The sequence below is a fragment of the Hyla sarda genome, chromosome 5, assembly GCF_029499605.1.
Source record: "Hyla sarda isolate aHylSar1 chromosome 5, aHylSar1.hap1, whole genome shotgun sequence".
NCBI lineage: Eukaryota > Metazoa > Chordata > Amphibia > Anura > Hylidae > Hyla > Hyla sarda.
In genome coordinates, this window is record NC_079193.1 from 322,839,668 (window position 1) to 322,857,362 (window position 17,695).

The following is a 17,695-nucleotide window of genomic DNA, read 5'->3' on the forward strand; positions in this document are numbered from 1 at the left end:
TTTCCACACGAAGTGATAACATATGTTTATTCATATTTTTATTTACACAGTTGTTTTTTTTTAAATGGGAAAATGGGGGTGATTAAAACTTTTATTAGGGAAGGGGTTAAATGATCTTTATTAACTTTTTATTTTCACTTTTTTTTGCAGTGTTATAGCCCCCATGGGGGACTATAACATGCAGTACATTGATCTCTCACACTGTTCAATGCTTTGCCATAGCATAGCATTGATCAGTGTTTCTGCCGCTTGACTGCTCCTGCCTAGATCTCCGGAGCATGGAGGAAGGAGGTATCAACTTTGAATGCTGCATCTAAAGGGTTAATAGCGCGTGGCACTGCAATCAGTGCCGCGCACTATTAGCCACAGGTCCTGGCCATTGCTTGGTGCCGGGCTCGACCCACTATGACGCCGTGGCCCTGCGTTATAGAAAGGGAAAGAACCCAGGACGTACCGATACGTCCTGGGTTGGGAAGGGGTTAAAGTACTCCGGTGGAAAACAATTTATTTTTTAAATCAACTGGTGCCAGAAAGTTAAACAGATTTGTAAAATACTTCTATTAAAAAATCTTAATCCTTTCAGTACTTATCAGCTGCTGTATGCTCCAGAGGAAGTTCTTTTATTTTTGGATTATTTCCTGTCAGACCACAGTGCTCTCTGCTGACACCTCTGTCCATGTCAGGAACTGTCTGAAGCCGGAGAGGTTTGCTATGGGGATTTGCTCCTACTCTGGATAGTTCCTGACATGGACAGAGGTGTCAGCTGTAAGAACCCGAAGGGTTAAACATTCCTGAAGTTTTTTTTAGTTTGGTTGCTGTGGCTATGCCTTGCTAGCTGGGCTGGTCAGCTGACCTTGTTTGTGCGTTTAGTCTATGCCTATTAAAGAAGTTTCTTCCAGTAACCAGCAATATTATTCTCTGTATTTTTGGCTATTGATTCCGGCTCTGCTTTGTGACCCCTCTCTTGCTTACTGATTTTGTACTTCGTATTTTCTTGTTACCTGTCTGACCTTGCTCTTCTGTGTGTTTGTTTAGTTTTCATTTTGTTAGTTGTGTTCCTCCAGCTGTTTCCCAACCTTGTCAGTTTTTGTAGTTTATTATTTTGAATTTTGCCTGTCCCTCACTTATTTAGGAAGGGACCCTCACCGTGGTTGTGGACCCATTGTCTAGGGCGGGTACGCAGTAGGCAGGGATAGAGGGATTGGGCAAGATCAGGGCTGCACACTCTATCCCTGCCCAACAGGACATTTTCACTGGTAAATTACCTGCATTTGCGTTTCTCCTGTATCTTGGAAGCTATGCCTGCTCTGGTGGAGAAAATGCATGGTCTCACTCAGCTGGTCCAGGATTTAGCTGAGAGACTTTAGCAGCATGAGTTTTCTCAGTCTCAATCAAGTTTAGTCCAGTCCTTGACTCAGAGGCTGCAAGACCAGGAGCAGCTTATCCAGAGCTTGCTAGCCAGAATCCAGGAACTGGAGTCTGGCCATACTCAGGTGCCATCTGTTCCTGTTTCAGCTCCTGGGAAGCCACAAGTTAGTCTCCCAGATCGTTTCTCTGGTAAGTGGAAAACGTTGAAAACCTTCTGTGAAAGTTGTAAGTTGTACTTTCGTTTGAGACCTTACTCTTCTGGCACTGAGGCCCAGAGAGGGGTAATTATGTTGTCCCTTCTGCAAGGGGGTCCCCTAGAGTGGGGGATCTCCCTTGATCCTGATGACCCTAAGTTATCCTCAGTGGATTCTTTGTTTGCGGGTTTGGGATATTTGTATGCTAAACCTGACCGAGCTGCCTATGCTGAGTCTCAGTTGCGCACATTAAAACAGGGAGGGAGACCTGTCGAAGAATATTGTGCAGAATTTTCGAAAGCAGTGTGTGGCCTCCAAATGGAACACCCCAGCTTTGATTTGTCAGTTTAGACTGGGGTTATCTGACACCTTAAAGGACATGTTAATAACTTATCCCTCTCCTGACACCCTTAACCAAGCAATGACGTTAGCTGTGCATTTGGATAGATGTCTGCTAGAACGTAAATGGAAGTGTTCTTCTTCCTCTTCCTCTTCTTTCCTGCTGACTTCTCTCCTATCTCTAATAATCAACTTGTGCCTGAGGATGAACCCATGCAGATAGGGTCCATTCGTACCCCGGAGGAGAGCAGGAGATGTAGTCAACTCTTCGGTTTGTATTTCTATTGTGGAGAAGACACACACTTCATCAGATCCTGTTTCAAGCCTCAGCGTCCAAGTGGTAATTGTGGTGGTTACTTGGGTGCACAGGTATTTTGTGCCCCACAGAGAACTACGCCTGGCAAAGTTCATCTGGGGGGCATTGTTCCATCTACTGTTCAAACTGATTTTACATCTAAGAGTGTTTTTAAGCCAGTTTTTCACCTGAATCAGTGTGTTGTGATGACATGGGCAATAAGTGTTTTGAGAAGGCTCATATGGACTTGGAGTCAGAAAAAAGTAGTGAGGATTTGGAGGATGATTGTGCGGACACCAACAAGTGGTGTGACATAGAGGACGAGGATACAGATGAGGATATTGATGGTCCATCTGTATCCAAGCTAGTACCGGGGTACTCCCAGGTTGTGAAGGGTCCACTGGGCACTCTTAAAAGGGAGGCACTGTAAGAACCTGAAGGGTTAAACATCCCTGAGCTTTTGTATAGTTTGGTCGCTGTGGCAGCTGACCTAGTTTAGCCTGCACCTGTGTAGCTGCTTATTTAAACCTCAGTGTGCCTTTAGTCTTTGCCAGTGAAAGAAGTTTCTTCCATTAACCAGCAATATTATTCTCTGTATTTTTGGCTTTTGATTCTGGCTTTGCCTTGTGGTGACCCCTCTCTTTCTCAGGGATTTTGTATTTCGTATTTTCTTGTTACCGACTCTTCTGTGTTTGTTTAGTTTTTTTATGGTTAGTTGTGTGCCTCCAGCTGTTTTTCGACCTTGTCAGTTTTGGAGTTTATTATTTTGACTTTTGTCTGTCCCTCAATTATTTAGGAAGGTACCGTCACCGTGGTTGTAGACAGAGGGAGTGGGCAAGATCAGGGCTGCACTCTATCCCTGCCCGACGTGACATCAGCAGAGAGCACTGTGGTCAGACAGAAAAGAAATCCAAAAATAAAAGAACTTACTCTGGAGCATACAGCAGCTGATAAGTACTGGAAGGGTTAAGATTTTTAAATAGAAATAATTTACAAATCTGTTTAACTTTTTGGCACCAAAAAAAAAATCCACTGGAGTGTTCCTTTAATGTGGGTACACAGGAGGTCAGTTTCCCTTTAAATAAATTTAAAGGGCCACATGAATGATCCAGTGATCTATATGTGGCCCAGCCATACAATTCATCAAGCCTTGTAAAGCAAATTAACGTCAATCAGCAGGATTAGTTCTTGTTGTTTGCAATCAGTTGGTCCCTTAGATTACAGCTAGCTATCTGCAGGATCAGCCAAGCATCTGATGTGTATGATGGCCCGCTGACTCCCAAAATGCCAGATGTCAGGGGAGAAAAGTGTTGGGCATACCGGATTTTAAGGTGTCTTGGGGAATTAATCTCCCATCAAAAGTAATGTCGTAGAGGATTGTTTTCCACTCAACATATTCAAACCAAGCATACACATGGATGAAGAGGTCATTTTTAGCTGTATGAGCATTCAGTTGTGTCTAAAATGTGTGGTCAACTTAAAATTTCAATAAAATTTTAATTAGTTTTTTTACACATTACTACACACTCTGCTGGTTTAACTTGAAGGGCATATGTACTATGCAGTGGTGTATTGAAGACCACAGGGGCAGTTGCCCCCCAAATCCATCCTTGCAAATGCCTCTTACTATTGTAAGTGTACAAGAAGGGAAGGGTGCAACAGCTATCAGCATGCCCATGTGAGACTATTCTGCACCCCTTATTCTTATACTCAGACAGGCAGCTCTGCCCATACTTTGTAGAATGGTATACATACTAAAGTACTGTATGCTGTACTGTATTTTCTTGTTTGGATTCTTCTTTCTGTAATATCTTGATCAAATTGATTTTGTTATTCTGTTTGACAAAAAGCATTCTTCCCATCGGGATTTATCATTTAAGAAGTCATCTGGGGAAGTGAAATGCTAATTGCATCAGTAAGTGAAACTGCTTTCAGACAGCTTAAAATCACTTTCCTCTGATAGCAGACATTATCTTGATGAGCATCGCGTTTCAAGGTCTGCCCTTCACTTTAAAGATAAAATGTACCAAAGGCTAAAATTGCCGCTTTCTGAAAAGCAGTGCTTTCATGTATTTTGTAATCATGTAATAATGATTGTGTCGCCGAAGACTGGGCGAATTTCTACAAGTACATTTAACAAACAACTTGTTTTAATTTCAGCTTTGACCTTGTCACTTTTACACAAAATGTTTTTATTTTCCGCTGATGATGTTTAACATGTAAATGTCGCCTTTGATTTACATGATTTTAAGGCAATGAAAATATCCTAATCTAAACCTCCAGCAAAAGGCAGCGGAAGCAATTACTCGCTGGTTTATTTATGTGAGCAGGTGCTAGAGTTGTGCGCAAACAGCAAGAGACACAGGAAATGATAGGTTACAAGCCAATGTTTTTTTTCTTTTTCTGGAAATACTGAGTAAACAAAAACATTAAAGATCCAGTGCTGACTCTTTGAAGTTCTATGTAACATCTACAACTACAATGTAACTTCTGAAGCCAGTTAATCTTAAATTCCCTATCTCAAGTGTTTGGGTGTTTGCGAGAGGGGGGGGGGGGGGGGTAGAGAAAAGGGAAGGCTGAGTTAAATAAATTTAATTTACTTAAATCAGTACTTACCTCACTGATTACTCACCTAACAACAGACCTCAAGGGCAGGATCTGCTCCCCCAGCATAAATGCACAACTACATGGGGTTGAACATGTCCAGCCATTTGAGACCACGTCTTTGTTGTTGTTGTTTAAATTTTATACTTGGAAACTCCATATGTAATGTGCCTTGAACACTTTCTAGGCAGCATTAAGGTTCACCTGTGAGGCCATGCAACTATATCAGCCAACTTGGGTGTGGCTTATAGTCTGCCTCCCTCCTCCCATTGTATGTGTGCCCAGCCACACTGGAGGTTACCTGGGAGGAGGCTGTGAGTCGGCCTAATGCTGCCGTAATTGCCCACTGGCCCCTGATTTTGCTTATCACGCACAGGCAGGTTAGTGTTAGGTCCCGTGCCACTTGAGAAACCTTGGCGTTGGTGTGTGGGCTCAGGTATGTCTTTCATATAAGGATATACTGGCTAATGTCTCAATTTTAACATCAGTGTTGAGGGTTAGCCAATGTCATTATTTAATTCTACCAAAGTAGTGCACCTAAATTCCTGTATTATTCTAATTGTTACACATCCCCACCGTCTATCTGGTGTAGGATTCTATTGTGGCACTTGTAGTCTGCTGCAGGCATCCCCCATTGTATGCATTTTTATGGTGGGGATTGCCCCTAGCAACAGACCACAAGGGCAGGATCTGCTCCCCCCAGCATGAATGCACAACTGCATTTGGGGTTTAGCATCTCCTGCCATTTGAGACCACGTCTTTGTTGTTGCTTACCTCACTGATCACTCGCCACTGTCATTCCAACAGTGCCCAGCACCCAACTGAAGCCCAGTTCCTGTTTCTATGAGTATTACAAAAAACTAGGGTAGAACATTTTGAATAAAAACTAATTGTTCATTTATAGTAATTTAAAATACACCTATATCCCCACAAGTAACAGTACAACACATGAAACACTGGAAAAAAAACTGTCCTGCTCTCATTCATGTATTGTTCAAAAGGAAGTAGAGCAATGATTGAGCATCGAAAACAATAGATAAAAGTGCATAGCAAAATAGATTCCAGGTACACACGTAGATGATAAATATCAGGGAAATCAATAGACCATACCAAAAGATCCCACATAAACAGCCAAGATGGATCAGGGCAAAGGGAACAGTGGGTCACCAAGTTAGGTGGGGGACCTTAGTCCTACTTGTCCCTACATTACCTACAAAGCCCTGCCTGTGCTGTGACTGACCCCTATAAACACTCACCCTGACTGGTGGCATGTAGCTGGGGCAGCCCCCATGCCTCAGGAACATAACCCCTAGCCTGTAATGCCCTGCAGTGTACAATAAGGGAGTTACATTAACATTGGGTATCAAAGGTCATGCTAATGCACAGAGATATCACAAAGATAAACAAGACAGGAAAACCTTTCCTCCAGTTCCTGTTCCTATCCCAACCACTGGCTAAGGGTGCATTTAAATCTCAGATTGTAAATCCGGCAGCCAGATAGGGTGGGCAAATTTCAAAACCACCTCCTGCCTTGTTGCTCCTGGATCCGAGCCATACCCCAATGAGTCAATGAGCCGCCTGAAGTAAGGAAGTGTCTTCACTTTCAAAGGAAAAAAAAGAATTTTTATACAGCTCACCCGCAAAAGGTAATACACCTCCATGTCTTTGTTTGGCCCATTTTCTGACCGCAAGCAGTTTTTGAACTAGACTGAAAAGCACAGTAGACCATGGTTAAAAAAAAAAATGTATTAGGTTGGAAAATGAACCAACTGGAGTCAGCACCTGAGTCAAGCTCATTGAAATCAATGGGGGCAGCAATACGGCAGAAGGTAGTTTTGAAATTCTCCTGTTGTATTCGGCTGATGTGAATACTCCCTAAGACATGTCACTGCAATGACCAGAGATTGGCTTAGCAATGTGGGGTGGCATTTCTTTTGGGGGGCTGCACAGCCCTCCATGTGCTTGCCAGATGTAATGGCCTTATTGCCATTAGGGCATTGTGTTGTTCAGTCTTCATTGTGGGGTGTTACTTTTTGACTAGAAGAAAACTAAAGTCAGGGCCTTGAAAAGTCCTGAACTATTAGAGATAATTCAAGACTCATCTTCGGAATATTTAAGTCTCTTTATCATTTGCTTTGATTGATTGTGACTCTTTTACCAGGGCTTGTGTATTCTGCTCTTATCTTCTTTCTTCTTTTCAATGGTCTTGATAATACCTGCTCATCTATCAATACAGTGGTTTCCCAGCGTACAAATAACCTTTTTACATGGAAGTAACATTAACGAAAGGACATTTGTTGTTGTAAAGCTTGCATAGGTATAGTCTTATGAAATAAACCATACAAGACACTTGGTACAATAAGTATTTTAAAAGGTAACTCTCATTAAAATACATTTTTGCTATTGCACTCCTTATGGTAAATAAAAAATATTTCTAACATACTTTGTTAAAAAAAAAGTTTTCTATGTTTTATTTGTGCTTAAAAAAAAGCTCAAAAGCACATTTTCCCCCCATCACAGACTTAGGACCAAGGTCCAAACACAGAAAGTGCAGCCTGGGGTGCTGAGGGGGGTGTGTCCAGCCTCATCCAATCATAGCTCCTCTCACACTTAACTCCCATATGCTGCTGGTTGGACACAATCCCCTCAGCACTCCTGGCTGCACTTCCTGTGTTTGCGCTTCAGTCCTAAGTCTGTGTATACAATGGGGGAAAATGTGCTCTTGAGCTTTTTTAAGCACAAATAAAACATAGAAAACTTCATTTTTATAACCAAGGTATATTAGAAATCTTTTTTATTTACCATAAGGAGTGAAATAGCAAAAATTAGTTTTAGTGAGAGTTACCATTTAAGCTCAAGTTGTATTAAAGGGGTACTCCCGTGGAAAACTTTTATTTTTATTTTTTAAATCAACTGGTGCCATAAAGTTAAACAGATTTGTAAATCACTTCTATTAAAAAAAAATAATCTTAATCCTTCCAGTACTTTTTAAGGGCTATATGCTACAGAGGAAATGCTTTACTTTTTAGATGTCATGACCACAGTGCTCTCTGCTGACCTCTGCTGTCCATTTTAGGAACTGTCCAGAGCAGTAGAAAATCCCCATAGCAAACATATCCTGCTCTGGACAGTTCCTAAAATGGACAGCAGAGGTCAGCAGAGAGCGACATAAGAGAAATCTAAAAAGTAAAGCATTTACTCTGTAGTATATAGCCCCTAAAAAGTACTGGAGGGATTAAGATTTTTTAATAGAAATAATTTACAAATCTGTTTAACTTTCTGGCACCAGTTGATTTAAAAAAAAAAGTATGTATATTATATGATTATTTCTACATGTCTTTTTACCTTGGTGTATTGAAAATTCTAAGGGGAGCACATAGATAAATTTGACTGATATGAGTCTCATTTCAAGATTACATGTACACATCTTTTAAGTAGAGATCTAATATGAAGAGCTGAACAAATAAGCTCGAAGCCACCATACCTAATGAGGTGTTTCAGCCACATCTATTGCAACTAGGTACAGAAAAACAAGCACAATAAGGCTGCATACACTTTACGTTTGCACTATACAGCTGCCATGTCCATCTATGCCCCTATTGATGAACCCCATGATTTTATTTGATTTGGCAGCAGCTGCCCGACACTGGTCACTACAGCTAAATTTACTATTAACTAAGACTCCCAGGTCCTTTTCCACGTCAGGCGTCCCAAGTGTGCTCCCATTTAATACATAATCCCAGCCTGGATTTTTCCTCCCCATGTGCATTACCTTACATTTATCAGTGTTGAACCTCATCTCCCACTTCCCAGCCCAAACCTCCAACCTATCCAGATCCATTTGTAACAGTGCACTGTCCTCTATAGTGTTTACCGCTTTACAGAGTTTAGTATCATCTGCAAATATTGCTACTTTACTATTCAACCCCTCTACAAGGTCATTAATGAATATATTAAATAGAACATGACCCAAGACTGACCCCTGTGGTACCCCACTAGTAACAGTCACCCAATCAGAATAAGTACCATTAATAACCACCCTCTTTTTCCTATCACTGAGCCAGCTACTGACCCACTTACACACATTTTCCCCCAGCCCCATCCTTCTCATTTTATGCACCAACCTTTTATGTGGCACCGTATCAAACGCTTTGGAAAAATCCAGATATACAACATCCAGCAATTGCCCCTGGTCCAGTCTGGAGCTCACCTCTTCATAAAAGCTGATCAGGTTAGTTTGACAGGACCAATCCCTCATAAAGCCATGCTGATATGTAGTCATACATTTATTTTTTATCAAGGTACTCCAAAATAGCATCTCTTAGAAAACCCTCAAACAATTTGCATATAACAGAGGTTAAACTAACTGGTCTATAATTCACGGGGTCAACTTTTGACCCCTTTTTAAATATTGCCACCACATTTGTCATGTGCCAGTCCTGGGGAACAGTCCCTGTTACTATAGAGTCCCTGAAAATTGAAAATAGGGGTCTTTCTATTACATTACTTAATTCCTTTAGAACACAGGGGTGAATGACATCTGGACTTGGCGAATTGTCTATTTTGATTTTTTGTAGTTCCTGTACTTCCTCCTGGGTTAGACAGGTGACCTGTACTGGCTGTACCTTATCTCGCTGTATTTCACCTGGCATTTCATTTTCCTCAGTGAATACAGTGGAGAATAATTTGTTTAATATATTTGCTTTTTGTTGATCCCCGTTTATAATTTCATCCTCCACATTTTTTTAAAGGGTCTACACTTTTTACCTATTTGCTATTTATATAGTTAAAGAACATTTTGGGTTAGTTTTACTCTCTTTGGCAAAAATTTGGCTCATTCAAATGAAGGAGATGGGGGCCGGGTCCGTCTGAGATATGGGTGCGCCCGGTTTTCCCATGCCCCAGCCGGATCCGGTCCCCGTGTAGAAAAATGTAGTGTGAACCCAGCCTTAATGAGCTATGGTAGTGGTACTGGTTGTACTAAAGAGCAGAAGTGGAAGCATCTAGGAATAACAACTCAAGACTCAAAGACTAGACTATCACTCAAGGCTGCAGAATGACAAGCACCTCTGGAGACCATGTGACTTATGACATTGTCTCTGGCCACATCGATTGCTAGGAAAAGTCAGAGACTTGTACTACAGCACTTTTGGGTGTGGGTCACAAGCATGAAAACAAGAAAAAGTGGGACATGGCGGTAATAGAAACAAAATACACAGTATTATAACTTGGCATCATGGGCTTAAAGGCTGAAGAAAAAAAATTGAAAATACCCCTTTAAGTTTTTGTAAAACTTTGATCATCTATAAAATAAAAAAAACGCCCCCCCCCAAAAAAAAAATAAATAAATAAAGTTTGTTTCCTGTTTCTTTTCAGTTTATTTATTTCTTTTTTTAGTTTACGGAATATTTTTACTGCCAGTGCATCATTTTTGAGTTGTTGATCATAAAGCAGAAAATGTGTCTCTTCTAGGCATGAAGGAGCTCTTAAAAATGAATGACAAAGCCCATGTGGTGGAACAATTACAACTCAATGACAGTGAAACCTTAGATTTGTGTTATGTATGTATCTCTCAAATGTACTGTTATTTGGACAGAAAAATATACCGTAGATGAGAACAATGAAGGTCGGTATTATGGTATTGGTTGAACTGAAGGTCAGGCTGCAAGGCTTCAAGCAGCCTCATGATATAATTGATTGTGAAGTGGAAAAGCTTTAGATGAATAACACATCTAAGACTGATGCCAGATACAATCAGATCTCAGTCCGTTAGCAAATAAGTTGCTTTCCTCCTTGTTGGAAACCATCCAGATATCTAGCAGTTTTTCTTCAAATGTCAAAGCTGCTATTCATCCTGATCAGGGTTCGATCGGATTTGTATTAGCTGATTGCAGAAAGCATCAAGTATGGCAGGATAACAGCAATTTACCTGCATCCTTTTTGTTGGATGCCTTACTGCTGAATAGACGGCTGCACGGAGATAACACTGGAGTTTCCTCATGTGACAGGATATCAATACATAAAGAGGGAAGGATTTGAGATTTAGGAATACACTTACCGCATTTACAGCAGACAAGTCATGTATACGTGGAAGAGCAGTCACCAGAAGAACACCCAAGCGGGACCACTTTTATTACTGGTCCACACAGTTATTGCATTTACAGTGGTCCCTCAACATACAATGGTAATTGGTTCCAGGCGGACCATCGGATGTTGAAACCATCGTATGTTGAGTACATGGATGCTCAATGATAATCACATGTCCCTGCCGATCCAGTCTGTCAGTTCACTACTCCAGCCCGTCACTTCACCGCTCCTCTGCTGCCGCATCACTATGTCGCCGCTGCCCTGCGTGGTTGCTCTCCAACGGAGAAAGGTGATGCAGGGCAGCAGCGATGTAGTGATGCGGCAGCAAAGGAGTAGCAAACTGATGAGCCGGAGTGGCGGGGACATCTGAGCATGATTGAGCGAGGCACATGATGCACAATTTTTTTAAAATTTATTATTATAATTTTTAAAATTTTTATTGAAGTTTGCAAGAATTAACAAAATTTCAATATTGGAATAGGAACATACAAAATAAGAACAAAGTTCCAGGCAGAGTGACAGTTCAAAGAGAAACAGGAGTTACGTGTACAGATATCTATACATGGGTCGAATAACGTAATAAGCAAACATTACATCACCATTCCAGCAATAGTGCAACAGTGACTCCCTGCTGGCTACTAACGGATACTATGAACAAATATTCAATTATTAACTTGAAAAGTATACAGAAGTGCTCCATCTATGCCACAACCGGAAAACTTTAAGAGAATTCATGCCATCATTTATAGCTATAATCTTCTCATACTTGCAAGCCATATTTATCAAAAAGATAGTTTCAGTGACACTAGGAGGGACTAACAATTTTCAATGATGAGTCACCACTAATTTAGCTATAACAAAAATTTTACAAAGCAGGGGTCTAAACTCAGCAGGAAAATCCTGCACCCAAACCAGCAAAAGGGCCAATTTAAGTGTCAATTCCAGCATGGGGGAACAGATGGAGCGCAGGACATCCTCAATGGCAGACCAATAGCCTGACAACTTAGGGCAAAACCACAGCACATGGGAAATAGAGCCTCTTTGACAACATTGTCTCAAACACAGAGGCGAAGAATTGGAATACATAGCATGTAATCTAGTTGGCGGGTAATACCAACAGAGTCTTGTTTTAACTCCAGCTTCAACATGAGAAATTCTACGGTAAGTACTGAATATCCACTTAGAGGCCTGTGTCCATTCCGATGCTGAAATATCCACTGCTAGTTCCCTCTCCCACCTAGTGAAAGGGGGTTTGGTATATGATATTGGCTCTGTGTCTAACAGTTGGTAAGTGGATTTTAAACCTTTAACTGTAAGACACAACAAGCGCAATAAATCCTCTGAGAAAAAACATTCCTCTGTACCCATAGAGCCAATAAAATACCGGATCTGTAAATACTTGTACAAATCAGAATTGTGAATGCCATATCGCTCTCACAGGTGTGCAAATGTGTGTAAATGTACCCCCTCATACAACTGTGAAACAGTGGTAATGCCCTTATCTGCCCAGGATTGTAGTTGAACATTTGGAATACCCCAAGACAGTACGTGAATAGGTGTATTTCAAGGAAATGTTTGTTGAATATGGGATTTATTCAGATGAAACGAGGACCAGCATGAGAGGCCTGCAATAGTTAATGGGGACAAATTGTGGGGGAGGGGTATACACCAGAGGTGGAGAAACAGTAACGACCTAGGATAGGGAACTCCACCTAGCGAGCTTTCAATATGTACCCAGGGCATAGTGGGGCTCTCCACCCAGAAGGCTTTCAAAAGTGTAATCAATGTAGCCGAGTGGTACCTGCGTAAATCTGGAAATTCCTCCATTCGTTCTATCTCTCATCAGAAGGGATTGTGAGATCCTCGGTTTCCTACCGCCCCACACATATTTTAAAAGTATGGAATGGGCCCTTTTAAAGAAACCAGAAGGTAAGCCAAATGGTAGTGTGCAGTATAAGTAGAGCAATTTCGTTAACACTAACATTTTAAACGCTGCAATTCTTCCCAGCCATGAGAGCTCACACCTCCCCAACCCATCCAACTCCAACTGTAATGTCTGTAAGAAGGGGATATAGCTATATTTGTAAAGCATACTAAAGGACCGAGTCATTTTAACCCCAAGATATGTGATGATATCCTTCTGCAAATCTAATTTGAAGGTGATAGATAGTCGGTCATGTGATGCTGTTGGAAGTTGAATGGGTGGGATCTGGGATTTGGACACATTTAGTTTGTAATAAGACAATACCCCAAATTTGTTTAGTAAGTCCAAAGTTCTCGGCAGAGAATGCTCAGGGGCAGATAATGTGAATAACATCATCAGCATATAATGAAATGAGATGTTCGCGGTCACCCACCCGTATACGTGTTATATTGGGATCAAGTCTCAGAGCTTGAGCCAAAGACTCCATGCAAAGCACAAATATCAGTGGGGAGAGCGGGCACCCCTGCCGAGTTCCGCCAGTGATAGAAAACTCCTCTGACAAAGCTCCGTTTGTGAACACTCTCGCATTGGGGAAAGTGTAGAGAGCTTTAATAGCGCCCAAGAAGGCGGCTTGTATACCCACTTGGCCCAAAACTGAAAAGGCAAAGTTCCAGTTAATGCGATCGAATGACTTTTCAAAGTCAAGGGACAAGAATAGGTAGTCCCCTTTTCTCTACAATATGTAAAATATTTAGAACCCCTTCTAGTGTTCTCATATGCTTGCCTCTTTTGTACAAAACCCACTTGGTCTACTTCAATTAGTCGGGGAAGGATGGGGGCCAAACGGAGCGCCTACATTGAGTAGCAAAATAGGGCAGAAATTACCGGTGGTGTCTGCAGATTTACCTGGTTTTTGCAAGTTATTATCAGGGCCGCTTGGTTTTCTTTAGGTAAGGAACACGTATCAAACACGTCCATTAGGAAACCGTGCAAGTGTGGAGCAAGAATAAGTAGGAACCGCTTATAATAAGATGTGGAAAGGCCATCCGGGCCCGGCGCTTTGCCAGCTGGGAGGGAAGCTATTATTTTATGTATTTTTCCTAAGGTAATTGGTGTATTCAGAGCAATTAGTTGGGGTTCAGATATAGAAGGGAGATTTAAAGTATGTAGAAACTCTGCCATATTCTGTTCAGTGAGTTGAGGGATCTGGGAGTCTGAAGCTAAATTATAAAGGGATTCGTAATATTTCATAAATGTATTGGCTATAGCTTAAGGGTGGTATAGTCTATCATTCGGGCCATCACCCTTAAGATATGGAATACGTGCTTTAACATGTTTGCCTTTCAGGCGTGCAGCCAACAACTTCCCCGCCCTATTGTCGGCGGCATAGAACCTCGACTTGTTCTTTACTAAAGACTTTGCGTAATTTTTGTACGGACTTCCATCAATTCTGTGGCTAACTGAGGGGAAGGATGTGTCTTATTCTGTAGTTCCAATTGACATTGTGTATGTAGGACGTCATTAAGAATCGCTTTTTCTTGTGTACATGTCCCTGCTTTATAAAAGTACCCCTAATGTAGGCTTTGTGGGCATTCCAAATGGTAGTGGACGTAACCAAAGGGGTCACATTAATGAGGAAGTAAGATCTCTTTCTATCTCACCCCCATATTGAGTATGATACATCAAAAATTTATTACAACGCCACAAATATGTCGGAGACATAGAGTCGATTTCGTCTAATTCTAATAAAATTGGCGAATGGTCTGACCAAGTGGCATCTAAGATCGAGGCAGACTTCAATAAATTCAGAAGGGAGTGACTAGTTACAAAAAGATCTATTCGTGAATCGGTATTATGCGTTGTGGAATAAAACGTATAGTCCCAACGTGTGTAAAATACTCAAGGCCTCAAAAAGTTCCTCCCTATGGAGAAGATCCGAGAGAGATACCGGCTTGTGACTACTAGTAGATGAGGAATCCACTCAGGGATCCAGTACAGCATTAAAATCTCCACACAGGAGAATATGACCCTGTTTATATTTGTTGACAATTCTAAACACCTTATGAAGAAAATGAAGCTGGCCCTTGTTAGAGGCATAACCAGATACCAGTTTAGGTCACATTATTACAAGAGCACACTAAAACAATGTATCTTCCATTTACATCTATATGGGCAGAAATTTCTCGGAAGGCCACTGATCTATTAAAGGCTAACAACATACTACGAGATTTAGTCTCATAGTGGGATTGATACAAAACCGGAAAGGACGAGCTGCGTTCCGGAATGCGTCAGATTGAATTGAATGTGTCTCTTGTGCGCAAAGGATGTCACACATCATCCTCCTAGCTTCAGAGCAAAGGGAAGCCCTCTTTTGGGGGGTGTTTAGACTATTGCTATTAATGGATAAAACCTTCAGGACCATTGGAACGTATAATCAAAGCTTTGCACCACAGTCGCTCTTTCATGTGATGTAGGAAACAGCACACTTCTCCAAAACGTAGCACCCATGCGTCGAATACTTGTCACTCTGCACCTGGAAACAAGCACAAACAAACAAAACAGAAGGAGCTCCCACAGGAACCAGAGCCAGGAACAGGTAGAAAAGGAATATTGACATGTAGACATCCATAGATGGAGGGGGGGATGGGGGGGGAAGACAGTTCCTTGTAAGCCATTCTAGAGACGGCACAGGTAGAAAGCAGCAAAAAGGTGATCTGAGCTGTAGAGTCGGGAACAATCAGCAGTGCTCACGTTGTGCAGAATTAGACACTTGCCAGTTCGGTGGTATACGGTGGTTCGCAGGTCGGTTGCTTTCCATCACTACCTTAATCGGAATTATCCATTGTTGCAGTAGTTTAGTACCTTTGTCAACTGAATGAACAACATGTATGCCATCATGATATTGAATGAGAAGGCGGGTGGGATATCCCCATTTATAGGGATCAGGCTACGTCTTAGCTGGAGTGTCACTGCGTATAAGTCTGCATAGATGGATACTCCATAGAATCTAGCCGGGAGTGATTCTTCATTTCTAGTGCGAAGCATAAAGGTGTCTTTGACGTGATAGAAATGGATGCGTGCTAGAACATCACAAGGAACATTGTCAGGTAGATGTTCAGGTTTGGGTACCCTATCCGCTCTATCAATGAGCAAGTCCCTTTGTGAGCAGTCCGGCAGAACCGCTTTAATAAGATCCTGAATATATGGAACCAGTTCCTTAGAAGGAAATCTTCAGGGACTCCCCTAAATTTAATATTGTTCCTGCAGGAACGATCTTCAATATCTGCTATTTTTGCACGCAGGTTATGCTCTTCTTCCTCAAGCTCATAATAAACATCTATGAGGGAATTGTGGGAGCCTGTAAGTTCTGATATTTTCATTTCAGAATGATCCATTCTGGATTCCATCTCAGTAATGGACGACTGCATGGATTGCAAGGTAAGGAGTAGGCTACTGTGGATGGAGGTATGCAGCGCTTGAAGCATGTGTTTGAGAGAACTTTCTGTTACAGGCACCTCAGAGGTGGCGAGGTGCAGGAACGGGTCAGGTAGAGTCAAAGGCTTCCTGAGTTTGAGCAGTGGAGGAAAGTCGGGGTCGTTGTTTAGCAGAGCTGCCCAAGAGTGAGGGTGCAGGGGACGCTGGGCTAAGGGCACGCACCTGTGAATCCATTGCTCCGGTACCAGCCTCTCCTGCCAGGAGCGAGAAGGAGCTCCGGGTCACTCCATCTTCCACTGTTGGGAGAGAGTTGCTGCGGGCCCTCCGAGTGAAGGAACCATCTTCCTGAGGTGAGTGCTGGCCTCCGCTAACAGGAGAAGGCGGGGAAGAGCTGTCCTGTGGCGGCGCCATCTTGGGGTGTGCGCGGCTCCTGGGGGCATGATAGAAGTGGGTAAATTTCTTCGGTCTCCCCGTCGTTCTGGTCCTCCTTCTGGTGGCCATAGCTGCTAAGGTTGTTCCGGTACCTTTTGATGGCTAACATTATTCACTGAATGGGATAAATAATGTAATTTTTTACAATTATGCACATGACGATAAAAAAATAAAAAATAAAAAATAAATATATATATATATATATATATATATATATATATATATATTATCTTCCACAAACAAACAGGTGCCATTCAGCAAAGAAAATCAGGCACTGCTCCTCCATAAGGGTGCGTTCCCACAGGGTGTATAGGCAGCATATTTGATGCTGTGCAAAATTTACGGCAGCAGCAGGAAATACGCTGCGTATTCCTTGCTCACTATACACACAGGGCTTTCCAGCGGCAGCCCTATGTGTGTAGTTAGTTTTGGAGGCGGAGTCGCTCGTCACAGACGCCGGCACATGGCCCTGCCTCCAAAACTCCCGCTGCTGCCATACATTTTGTGCAGCGTCAACGCACCCTAAGAAACTTACAAAAGTTGAGCTTCGGCTCTCTGACTTCCCGCATGGACTCCTCTGCTTTTCATTTATATTCTTTATAGAAAAGGGAAAAAAAAAAAAAGATCTGGACCTCCATGTCGGTGAGTGCAACTGTGTGCATCTTTTTGTTTGCATTGTTTTATTTTTAATTTTGTTTATAATATTTTATGGAAAATGGGAAAAGAGGGTGATTCAAACTTTTAATATGAAAGTGGTTAATGTGTGTTTTTTTAAACCTTTATGACATTTTTTAGCATGCTTGTAGTATCCTCTGTGCAGACCAATACAAAAACTACAAGCTCCATACTGCACCGCATAGTGATAAGTTTACATAGGTTAAGCATCAGTTGTGTATGGTCGCATCCCAACAACCTATCTCATGGCGCGAGGCCGCTTTTTTCCATACACAACTTCACAGCAATCCGGATCTGAGGAAGGTCACAGGTTGACCGAAACGTTATCTGTTTAATGGATTG